A 13,209-nucleotide genomic window follows, 5' to 3' on the forward strand; every position below is an offset into this window, starting at 1 on the left:
CCACCTCATGCCTGCTGTAATAATGATCTTTGAGCTATGGGCTGCAATATTCCTCCAAAGCATAAATGCCCCCCCCCCCCCGCCCCGTGTTTTATTTACCCGATGGAAATGAAAACTAGCACTGAAGTGGAATTTCCTCTGAAAATGTCTGGTCTCATTAGCTCTGAGAGTCGAGATTCTCTAGAAGAAATATTTACCTAATGGGATCTGCTGTAAGTACCATCCTTGATTCCAAAAGCCTGAGACGGCTGCCTGGAGGAAGAGGTAATTCTTGTTCCTTGGGAGCATCACTACAGTCATTTGAGCTTCCTGGCCAGAAAGTACTTTGGACACACCAAGCCTCTTAAAATTCATCTCTTAGGCAAACAAATGACTTGTAAGAAGGTGATGTCCCTTTACGGTGAAACCTTGACTCCCGTTTTTCTGCTATGAAGAATTATTCTGCCACAGAGCTCCAGATACAATATTCTAGGAAATCATTCTATTGAAGAAGAGGACAGTATTGGCAATTTAAAGCGAGAAAGAATAAAAATATACAGGACTCAAAGTATCTCAGAGCTTGTCACTTTGCAAATGAGCCTTACAGAGGCGCCTGGTTCGCAGTTTGAGCCCCGCATGGGGCTCTGTGCTGACAGCTTGGAGCCTGAAATGGCTCCTGTGTCTCCCCCTCTCTCTGCCTCTCCCCCACTCACGCTCTGTCTCTCTCTCTCTCTCTCAAAAATAAATAATAAAACATTTAAAAAATTTTAAAAAACAAATGAGTTTTTACAGAAGTTCCTTTTGGATGGCCTGCACTTTTCTCTATGTATGATAGTCAATAAAACAAGACAGTGGATGATCCAAGATGCAAATTCAGTGACAAAAATAGGGAGGGAACTAGCGTTTGATGAATGTGTAGAAGTCAGGCAGCGTGGTAGTTGCTGAGTTTTTGCAGTTTTTTGTTTGTTTGTTTTTACTTTGGTAAAATATACATAACACAAAATGCACCATTTTAACTTTTTTTTTTTTTTAATGTTTGCTTTTGAGAGACAGACAGAAACAGAGACAGAGCATGAGTGGGGAGGGGCAGAGAGAGAGGGAGACACAAAATCGGAAGCAGGCTCCAGGCTCTGAGCCGTCAGCACAGAGCCCGACGCGGGGCTCGAACTCACGGCCTGTGAGATCATGACCTGAGCCGAAGTCGGACGCTTCACCGGCTGAGCCACCCAGGCGCCCCTTAACCGTTTTCTATTGTATAATACACTGGTATTGAGAACGTTCACGTTGTTTGGCAGCCATCGCCACCATCCATCTCCAGAACTTTTCATCATCCCAAACTGAAACTCCATACCCGTTAAACAAGAATGAGGCAGAAGGCCACCATTACTGCGCCCCTCAAAGACCCCGGCAGGGTCACAGAGGTAAGTATGAGCAATTCCAGGTCACTGCTAAAAGACAGTTATTAAAGGTAGCCTGAAAGTTATAAAGCCTGCTTTCGGTGCTGTCTTCAGAAACTTTTGACATCCTTAAAGGAAATGGAATGATGTTTTGATCGACTCGCCTGAGTTAGGTACTACCAGCAGCATGGCGCCCCTCCCGTGGGTGAGGCTTGTTACCCTACCGCAATCTACACGTTGACCCCCCCATGTCTGTTCCACTTTCCTTCAGGGCCAGGACTGTGTCCCGTTCCCGTCATACGTGGAACAGTTGGTAGTGCGCCTGGCACGTAGTAATTGTTCCATATACGTGTGCTGAATGAATGAATCAAAAATTAATACTACTCAATTCTTACCCAAAGCTCAGGTGCTAATTAAATTTTTTCCCTTTTGGGAAAGAACCGCCTTTGGGAACGCAATAAATCACCTGGTAACAGAAGTGAGAGACCTTGAAGGCAAGGAAAATGAGATGGTTAAGTTGCCTCTGCATAAGAAAACAAGAGGGATTTGCAAAATTTTTTTTTTCCTGATGGGGAAGGTGGGGAGCAGGTCCAGGAAGGGAGAGAAGAGAGAGCTGCCTATGGGCAGGTGGGGGCTGGGGGGGTCCATGCACAGCTGTGTTGGGTGGCCAAGGGCACTTTAAGAACAGAAACACCCAGAGTTCACTCTGAAGCTGCGTTGCTGTGATCAGGCACTGTCTCCCTTCGCGTGTATTGTCAGCGACTAAATAATGTAAACATGGACAGAATCCTTGGAGAGGGTTTTGGATTTCCTCAGAAGGTATGTGCCAACCTTATCCGGACTTCATGGGGACAGGGGAGCCCAGCAGACACTGTATCATAGAAACAATACTTGTGCTAGATTGCTGGAAGAGTCTTCTGTCCATTCCCGGTCATGAAATAATTTTATCTTTGGATCAGTCCCGACCTCAGAAAGCTGTGACGCAGATTCCTTTGTTCTGTCTACTACTGGAATTATTTTTACTGAGTTGAATGAGAAGATTAGGCCTACACTGAAGGAGGTCATACAAAATAAGCCACGGGAGCCCATTACCGAATTGACGTAGGGGTATTTGCTGATGAGGGCTCGTGTGTCTCATTACCAGACACTAAAAAAAAAAAAAATTCCTAGGAAACATGATTTTTTTTTTTGCATAAAAATGATAGCAAATCTTAGAACTAATGATATTCTCCCTTCTCTTCAGTTGCTAAAGTCTCCTGACCAAACTTGGGGCCCATCTCTAATGACTGTGCAGGACTTGACATACCCAATTTGACACCATCCCTACCCCTGGCTTCGTCTTCTTTTTTTTTTTTTTTAAGTTCATTTATTATTTTGAGAGAGAGAGAGAGAGAGAGAATCCCAGGCAGGCTGTGCGCTGTCAGCATGGAGTCCAATGCAGGGCTCGAACTCACCAACTGTGAGATCATGACCTGAGCCGAAACCAAGAGTCCGACACTTAACCAACCAAGCCACCCAGGGGGCCCCTGCCTCTTTACTTTTTGGAGGTGCTTTGTGCCACACAGAATTCCATAAGCTGCCACCAACAATTTTTCAAGCAAGGCAAAGTGTAAAGAAAATAAATTAATAAACTCTCCAAATTATATTCTTTCCAGTTCCCACCCCAGGGTGCTTCTGCACTTCAAAGAGTGGAAAGCAGAAGATAAGCTATCTCCCTCCTACAGCCTGATGGCAGGTTTCACCCATCCCTCCCCATTCCTCCCTTGTAAGTACTGGCTGCCATTTCTAGCAAAATTATTTATGGGTCTGTTTTTTTGGATCAAAATCATGCTAGATCACACACACGCACAGGCACACACATCCCCAGCTCATTAAGCGATCAGAAAACTCTCTGCCTCCCAGCCACACAGTTTAGAGACAGAACTCCCTCAGCTCTTCTCAGATATAACATGCTTCTTATTTCTTTAGTGCATTTTCCTTATAAATTGTTTATGCGTGATAGAAATACTTCCCGTATACTTTGTGTTACTATGATACAATGTTAAGTATCTATGAGAAAAAGAATTTTAGAAATTAACCATGAAATTGTATGTGAAGCATCACTGGGGTCAACTACAATGTAAGCGTTACAATTAGCACTAAAGTTCCCCTCCACCATGGTTTTCCTCAGCCCCACTGCCGCCCAGAGTTAGTCACTGTTACCAGCTTGATGCACGTCCTTCCAGATTGTTGTCTATGCTTCTGCAGATATATGAACGTATCTACAGCTATACATTGCTTTTATTATGTGTGTCTGTGTTAAATGCACGGTATGCTGTTCATGTTATTATATGTGTCTCTATGTTAAATGCTGTTCATGTTAACGCTCTTCTACAATTTGCTTTTTTTCACCTAACATTATGTCTTCAGAGCCACATTTCCTGCTTCGAGGGAAGAGCAATTTTCTATGTTAACTTATCCAAACAGCCTCTTCTAGCCAGGAGCTACTGGTCTTCCGCCTTTATTTTTCAGTCACTGGCACTACCAAAGACCAAAGTGGCAGGTCATAAAGGAATTCAGAAAAGGAGATCACAGGAGGACTACCTTGGAGGCCGCCATGCTACAATATGGTGCTCAACCTATTACTTGTCTCCGTCTCAAGTTCATTCATTTAACAATTTTTGACTGGCTATCTACGACCCACTGTTCCAGCCACTGGGGATTCATCTGTGATCTAAAAGAAAATCTGTACCTCTCTGGCGCTTTCAGAAGACAAAATAATAAGTAAAAGAAGTAATATGTTGGTGCTGATAAGTGCTATAGAGAAAACTCAGGGAGAAAAGAAGAATAGGGATTTCCAAGGGAAGACCAGTGAATGCAATTTTAAATATGGTGGCCACGGAGGGCCTATGGAGAAGATAACAATCTGAGCCAAAGTATACCTTTGATTTGTGCAGATAGTAGCTTCTTCTTCCGAGAGAGCGAGAAAAGAGTGAAGTGCGGCATTTTTAGCAATATCTTTCCCATCATTCAGCCCTCCCACAGCTGGCTCACCTTCTAAAACCTGACTGTTGAGCAATTCTAAGAGGGGTCAGGATGTTCACACTTCTGTCAGCCTACAGACAGCATGCCAGAAAACAACTTGGCTGTTTTCTCTTTCTGGCTTCCTTTATCAGGCACCTGCACTTTTAAAAGGTGTCATATTACAAGGCACCTGGCTGGCTTAGTTGGTAGAGCATGCAATTCCTGATCTCAGGGTCGTAAGTTTGTGTCCCACGCTGCGTGCAGAGATTACTTAAAATAAACACATAAAATGTTTAAAAGGTATGAAATTGCTTGTCTTGACTGCTATTTTGAAAAATTCTTGGGGCACCTGGGTGACTCAGTCGGTTGAGCGTCCGACTTCGGCTCAGGTCATGATCTCACAGCTTGTGGGTTCGAGCCCCATATTGGGCAATGTGCTGATGGCTCAGAGCCTGGAGCCTGCTTCGGATTCTGTGTCTTCCTCTCTCTCTGCCCCTAACCCACTCGCATTCTGTCTCTGTCTCTCTCAAAAATAAATAAACATTAAAATGTTTTTTTTCTAAATAAAAATTTAAAAAAAAGAAAAATTCTTTTCTTGCGAAACTCCCCTAAGACAAAGATTCTCAGCCTTGGCTGCATACTCGCTTTACCAGGAGAGCTTTAAAATTTTCTGCTGCCCGTGTGCCACCCTCAGAGGTCGTAATTTCATTGATCAGGAGTATGGCCTGAGCATCGGAACTTCTCAAAAATTTTCCCAGGGATTCTAAGGCACTGCTAGGGATGAGAACCACTGTTTTACAGGCCGCTAGCCCCAGTGATAATGCGTTCCGCAAATGACCACAGGTTTCCAATTGAAGGCCACTTCAGCCAGAAACTAAGACTGGGGGATCCTGTAATTAGCCACATGCTATTATTACTACTTATTCCTTAATTCCTTATACACAATTTCATGCTTTTGCAAAGTGCTCTCCAATATATTATCTTTTTGGAAATATATGTTGTCATCCTTAGTCATGTCCTTAAAAAGACACTAGAGACCGCACTGGTAAATGTTAATGGGGAGGGGCTTGGCCAAAAATGCAGATTAATTCCAAAAGAATTTCTTGAGCAGCTATTATGTGCCTCAGGCTCATTGTACTCTGAACTCATAGAGGTCTCACATCTTTCTTGACATTAAATTTAAACAATTTGAATTAGTTAAATAAGTTAAAATCCTCTTGAACTATAAATGATAACTAAAAGGACAATATATCACGAAATACCTGAATATCATGTTCACGTACATTATGGCATGTACCTGTTTAATAGTCACAACTCTATCAGTTGAAAATTATTCTCTGAGCAAGCCCAGGCTCAGAGAGTTTAAGTGACTTGCCTAAAGCCATGCAGTTATAAGTTGCAGAATTGGAATTCGAACCCAGTTCTTCTAACTTTGAAACGAGTGCTCTTACCAGCGTGGATGGAAACTGCTCGACTTTATGTGTCTTTGGTCTGTCTGTGTTCCTCTGAAGGCATCATGTGATCCAAGGAAATGCATTCACTGATCTTAGAGTCCATAATGAAAAAAGAAAAGAAACAAATATTTGTTTCAAATCTAATTCTTGCCATACTGGGACAGTGATTGAAAATGGTAGCAACCTCTATACCTATGTTAAAATATATACAATACCGGGTAGGGCAAAAGTTGACCAATAAAAAATTACATCTTCATGTTCGTATATATTCCATAAATATATTTATATGATATATATGATGTGTATAGGAATATACATGATATATTTATATTTTATGATTATTTTTTAATTAGAGAGAGAGAGAGAGACAGCAAGCGAGGGAGTGGGACAGAGGGGGAGAGAGAAAGAATCTCAAGCAGACTCCACACTCAGCACAGAGCCTGACACGGGGCTTGATCCCAGGCCCTGGGATCATGACCTGAGCTGAAATCAAGAGCCGGACGTCCAACCATCTGAGCTACCCAGGCTCTCCTATATTTCATTTTTATAATTATATTTCACATTACATTTATATATTTCATATTATATATTTTAAATATATATTTTATATTTTATTTTCATCACATATATTTCTATATCCATTTCTATAATTTTAATTCTTGCACTTTTGAACAAATGTTTATATATCTGACGTTTCCAACAGAATTAAAATTTTGCTGTAAAAGCAGTAATAAGTTACCATGCATTGAGTGTGTCCTATGAGAACTAAGAAAAAAAATTACTTCCTTCACCATAGTTAACATTCCAGTGACCTCTGCTAAGGCAGCCCTGAAAAATAACTTGCCATACCAACAGCTTAATGAGTAAGTCTGCCATTGTTTTCTTCCTTGTTTGTCCTCAACTGTGTGATAAATTTCAAAGATAAATTAGACCAATTAAATTCTGCCTCCACAGAGTACTGTTGGTTATAACAGTAAAACTAAAAGTCTTTCTAATTCCTTTCTCCACATTAACCCCAATCACTATTCCCACAGTAATCATGGTTAATAATTTATGAAACTTCTGGAGAATTTTTACATAGACACAAACAGATGTATATGCTTTTCCTGAGGGGCTCCTGAGCAGCTCAGTCGGTTAAGCGTCCAACTCTTGATTTCAGCTCAGGTCATGATCTCATGGTTTGTGGCTTCGAGCCCCGTGCTGGACTCTGTGCTGACAGTGCAGAGCCTGCTTGGGATTCTCTCTCTCCCTCTCTCTGCCCCTCCCTCCCTCACTCTCACTCTCTCTCTCTCTCTCAAAATAAATAAATAAACCTAAAAAAAATGGGAATACTGATACTATCTACATTACTCTATTTCCTTTGTTCTCATAACAAAAATTTAATTACCTTCAGACTCTATATTTCAAGTTCTAAATGTTCTCTGATACTCTGAAATTGTATTCAGTTCCTACTATAAGCTGATTCCCACGACTGGGATGGGGAATGGTAGGCAGACACACAAGATGGAAAGGAGAGGTCATACGGAAAAGAAGAGTAAGCCAGTCAACAAGTTAGTAATCTGGAAGGGACATAAAAATAAGTATGGAAATGACTGTAATATTTATTAATTCAGATGTTCATTCATTCATTCATTCATTCATTCATGATGATGAAGTATTCATACATCCAATAATAATTCCATAGGCAAGATGGAGAAACTGAGGCTAATTTCGGCCACTGTTTCACAGCACAGCCATTAGGTTCAATTCTTCCTCAATTCTGTGCGTTTTCTCCTCCCCTATGCCACAGACCATAGACGTACTGATTTGGCAGTGACTGAAGAGGCTCACTCTTACAACTCCCTATCCATCTGCCCCCTTGAATATATTCCCCTGTCACCTTGCAGCTAAAGGCTCTGTGATTAGGTTCTGGCAGCAAGATAAAAAGAGGTGATAGGTGCTAGTGCCTACCCTTCAATTTCTGCTTATCCCTTCCTTGCTGGGATGTAGACAGGTGTTGTGTGGTTACCAGAGTGGGTGTTTGTGGGGAGGGTGGATGGACTTCTGAATGTCCATAAAGGAGGATAAAGTAGACCTCAATGTGATCTGTCATTTTTTTTCATTCATTAAAAAAAAAAAAAAAAAAACAACTTGGGACGCCTGGGTGACTCAATTGGTTAAGCATCTGACTCTTTTTTTTTTAATTTTTTTTAATGTTTTTATTTATTTTTGAGACAGAGAGAGACAGAGCATGAAAGGGGGAGGGTCAGAGAGAGAAGGAGACACAGAATCTGAAACAGGTTCCGAGCAGTCAGCACAGAGCCCGACACAGGGCTCGAACTCACATACCATGAGATCGTGACCTGGCTGAAGTCGGACGCTTAACCGACTGCGCCACCCAGGCACCCTGAGCATCTGACTCTTGATTTCGGCTCAGGTGATGATCTCACAGTTTGTGGGATCGAGCCCTGTTGCCTGGGATTCTCTCTCTCCCTCTCTTTCTGCCCCTACCCCACACTCTCTCTCTCTCAAAATAAACAAACTTAAAAAAAAAAAAAAAAAACAAAAAACCTTGAAGCAAATATGAAAACTGTTAGCAGTTATTTATTCTGGTTGGTGGGTACCTAACTCTTTTTAAAATGTTTGTATGCCTCTATACTTTTCAATGTTTTATCTATAATTTAAAATAAATTATAGAGAAACAAGGGACTCTTAATACCACAGAACAAACTGAGAGTTGCAGGAAGGGAGGCTGGTGGGAGATGGGCTAGATGGGTGATGGGCATTAAGGAGGGCACTTGTTGGGATGAGTACTGGGCTCAGTCCCACAAACTGCAAGAGATCATGACCTGAGCTGATATCAAGAGTCAGAAGCTTAACCTCCAAAATATCTTAGATTCTAACGATCACTTTACAGTCATCAAAGACATTACAGGAAGTCACATTAGTTATGTTGCTTGGTTTCACATAAGAGAAAGGGAACCTTGTACTCTCCTTGAGCAGAAGCAATCTCCCAGAACATTAACACCAGATACGGCTACTTTGTGACAAAAACGTGAACCTTGTGCAAAAGGGCTAGAGAGTCAAAAGTAGATATTGACCAAATCTTGGGCCACATTAAAAAAAAAAAATCCACTGAATCTGTCCAGGTGATGCGCCAGGAAATATATCTGAAGAGAAAACTTGCCTAAGTCAATGGCTTTCAAACCTTTTTGACCTAGATCCACATGAAGGAATACGTCTTATGCTAGGATCCAGTTCATATATACATGTGTAAATCTAAAGGTTTCATGAAACAGCATTCACCTTTACTATGAGTGATTCTATTTTCTTTTCTACTGTTTCTTTTTTAATTAAGTTGGTCCCTAGTCACTGAATTGTTTTTCAGCTCTCAGTTTGAAAAGGACTGTTATACCAGGGGTTGCATATATGCTGAATCGTATTAATTGAGATGGATTTAACTTAATTTAATTAAGAGGATTAAAGAAAACTTTATCTCATCCGTTCATTTATCAACAATGATTGAGTGGAGCCTGGGTGGCTCAGGAAGTCAGGTGTCAGGCTCTTGATCTCAGCTGAGGTCATGATCTCAAGGTTCCTGGGATCCAGCCCCACATGGGGCTCTGGGCTATTGGTACAGAGCCTGCTTGGGATTCTCTCTCTCCCTCTCTCTCTCTGCCTCCCCCCACCCCCCAGGCGGACACGTGAGCTTTCTCTCTCTCCCTCTCAAAATAAATAAACTAAAAAAACAAAAACAAAAAACAATGATTGAGTCAGGCCCTGTTCTGACTCCTGAGGTACAGCAATTAACAAAACAAAGTCCCCTGTTCATAGAGCTTACGTTATAGGGCTCTGCTGTCCAATAAAGTTACTAGCCATGGATATTTACATTTAAATTAATCAAAATTAAATAGAAGTAAAATCTCAGTTCCAGTGCCACACTAGCCACATTTCAGGTATTCAGTAGCCACTTGTGGCCTATTGGCTACTGTATTAGAGCAGATACAGAACATTCCCATTATCAGAGTAAACTCTTTTGAACAGCTCTGCTCTAAAGGGAAGAATTTGCCTTGTAACTTGACTAAAGTAAAGATTTGTTAGCAGAGTACAAAGAGCCTAGGTGAAAGGAGCAAGAGAATTCATTAACAGATCTCAGAATGAAGGGGCTCAGACCATGCGCCAGGAATAGTCCAGCTGGCTCATTCCTCAACCACCTTCTGTCACAGTCATAAACTACACTCCTACCTCCCTAATTCCGAATTAAGCAAATTCCTTTTTCTGTAACTTGACGACTTTCTATACTACACGTAACCAGCCAGGAATTTCTCATTCTACATTAACGGTATTCTTGTTTTGCAAATCAATCTCGTATGAGTTTGGTAAATATTAACTTCCCTGAACTTGACCCCAGTGAGTAAAGCGAACACTACTAAGCTGCGAACCAGACCCTTTGCACTGTGAGTACAGAAAGGACTACTAGTTGCCTACATTCTTCCTTAATAACAAAATCCTGATTTCACTTAGGTGGCGACGAGCCAGTGTCCATGAGCTGGAAGACGACAGTGTGCGGCCTTCCCTGCAAGTAGATGTATCCATGTAATTGTTTGGTGGGATTGTGGCCAGGGTACAGGGGTGCAAGGGCACCTGGCTCCGACGGTGGTGGGGGGGGGGGGTCCCAAACAGACCAGATTCGGTCACTCACTGCTGGCAAAATCCAACGGCAGAGAGATGAGTGGCAGCGAAACAGGCAAAGGACTAGGGTCTCAAAGACTGTCTCCCAAGTGCTGAAAATACTTCCGGCTTTACGTAAGGAAAGTGTGGGGCAAAGGTGGGTGGGTAAATGCAGGTGAGCAGTGAAGGTCAAATTCATCATTGTTTTGGAGTCAATCACGGGTGGTGTCTTATGGGATCAGGGCGGTCCTCATGGCGTGAGGGGGTAGTTTTGATTCCCGCTGAGGATGCTTTTGCCCTCAGGATCTTCCATCTGAGCTAAGAGCCAAGCTTGAAAGAAGAATCCGGCTAGACAGCTTGAGGTCAAAATGGAGGCAGAGGAAATCCTCTTTCAGGACTTCTGGAATAACTCCTTAGAAGGGAACCACACAGCTGGAATGTACCTCTCTTGTCCTCCCCTTTTCCTGCAGCCTGCAAGGTGAATGTGATGGTTGGCAGTTCCAGAATCTATTGTAGACCGCGTAGGTGGTGGAGAAGAAAGGAAGATCCTAGGCCCCTCGTGCCCATGAAGCCTCCAAATCAGGCTGGACTGCATATCCCTGAATTTCTTTTATATGAGAGAATAACCCCTTATATTGAAGCTATTGTAGTCAAGCCTGAACTGATAAAATGGGTGAACTCTCATGAGGTGCTTTTCTCCTGTGACGACTTGTGTGAAAAGGCCGCAAGTCGTGGTCTTTGAGACCTCTTCAATTGTGAGAGATAACAAGTCATATTCAGCTGTAAAATTTAGGACCATCTTAGATTTTTGTTATACGTCCCTGAGCAAATCATTGTAAGAAGTTAAATAGCATAGAAAATTTCAAATGATGCCAAAGCAAAAGCTAATCAGTTAGATACAGGCCAAATCCTTCCAGTTTGTCAGTGGCTTGCAATTAGTGAGTAATTTTCCCTATTTACATTACTGGTGTTCTAAGTAGGTATTTTCAAGGTACAGCACAGAGTTTTTCAGTCAACAGGATGGAGCTTACAAAATAGCCGAAATTTCAAATCTAAGATTTTTTTTTTTTTTTTTCAACGTTTATTTATTTTTGGGACAGAGAGAGACAGAGCATGAACGGGGGAGGGGCAGAGAGAGAGGGAGACACAGAATTGGAAACAGGCTCCAGGCTCTGAGCCATCAGCCCAGAGCCTGACGCAGGGCTCGAACTCACGGACCGCGAGATCATGACCTGGCTGAAGTCGGACGCTTAACCGACTGCGCCACCCAGGCGCCCCCCTAAGATTTTTTTTATGATTTCAAGTCTCTGAATTACCATGAGCTATCAAACATTAACCTGAGTTAGAAATCTCATGACACAAGTTGAATTCTTTCAGGGATTTGCAATTAACGTTATGATTAAATAGAACGTCTTTAATACAACTAAATCCCTAAAATATCTCCAAATAGCATAATTAGAGGATTAATGGAATAGTTTCAGCAATATTTTATAAAGTAATAAAATATGAGAAGAATTATGCATCCAAATTCAACCAATATTTATTGACAACCTATTAAGGACACCAGGCTTTTTTCATTGCCTTATTTAAGATCCCCAAACCCCCCTTTTTTGTTTAATGTTTATTTTTGAGTGAGAGACAGAGTGGGGGGGGGGGCAGAGAGTTGGTGGCGGGGGCGGGGGATGGGACACAGATTCCGAAATCTCTGAGCTGACAGCACAGAGCTAGATGTGGGGCTACAACTCACAAACTGAGATCATGACCTGAGCCAAACTTGGAAGTCAGACGCTTAACCATCTGAGCCACTGAGGCACCCCCTCCAAAACCGTTTAACTCTGAAAACACTCCATTCTATGCTTGGGCTTAGGGAACCTGGCTTTCCTAAGGTTGCGGGACTAGTAACAGATAAAGCCAAGATTTCAGTCTAAGGTCCTTCAACTTCAGTACTCTTTTTCTCTGTGGCTTTTTAAAAACTTGAAAAAAAATGTTTTTAATTGAACATGTAACTGGAGAGGAACGGAGGGAGCAGTTTAGGCGTACTGTATCAGTAAATGGGAATATTTCTAAATAACTTAAAATGTTAAAGCTGAGGAAAATAATTGATGATATGCCTGGGATAATCTGTTTCACTCCTAACATCCCAGAAATAATTCCGAGGTTTGAAAGACCCTCCAGAGACCATCTGTCAGATGTCCATTTGTTTTCAAATCGCCTTCATGCCATTTTTTAGTTTCTTCCCAGTTACCCAGGGCCTTCTGGGCTGCCCTTCTGGGAGGATACTATTTCCTGGCTCTTTTCCCTTTTAACTCTTCCATCTCAATGCACTGTCCTATGCTCTGCTCTTTCCCAAGAGCTGCGCTCTCTTACTGGGCAGAATGCTTTATTACCGCATTTAGGAAAAAAAAAAAAAAGTTAATGTATTATAATTGCCCGATTATTTGACCTACTAGAACAAAAACTTCTGTTAAGGATAGGGCTGGTTTTAACTTGTTTACAATTAGGACGTCCGTGCAAAACCCGGTGCTAGGGACCCCACAGAGCGTAAAAAATACTCGTGGAATGAAACAAGCTCTCGGGTTTCACGCAAAAAGGGAAATTGTTTCACTAGGAGTTTATTTTGCTTTACACCTAATAATTGGGTCTAAAGTCCAAATAACATTTGAGCAGGTGGGAAACTCCCTATTTCTAACTCTCCAGCATCTAGGATAGAATTTCGACGTCATCTT

The 13,209-nt window shown here is 41.9% G+C and overlaps 1 long non-coding RNA gene across 1 annotated transcript; it reads left to right on the forward strand.

Annotated features, from left to right (window-relative positions):
* Window positions 1–10,212: 10,212 nt before the first annotated feature.
* Window positions 10,213–11,167, forward strand: LOC122482788. The gene is made up of 2 exons (XR_006297222.1): window positions 10,213–10,408; window positions 10,954–11,167. It is a non-coding gene; the product is annotated as an uncharacterized LOC122482788 (long non-coding RNA).
* The last annotated feature ends 2,042 nt before the right edge of the window (window positions 11,168–13,209 follow it).

Source organism: Prionailurus bengalensis, chromosome A1, assembly GCF_016509475.1.
Source record: "Prionailurus bengalensis isolate Pbe53 chromosome A1, Fcat_Pben_1.1_paternal_pri, whole genome shotgun sequence".
Taxonomy (NCBI): domain Eukaryota; kingdom Metazoa; phylum Chordata; class Mammalia; order Carnivora; family Felidae; genus Prionailurus; species Prionailurus bengalensis.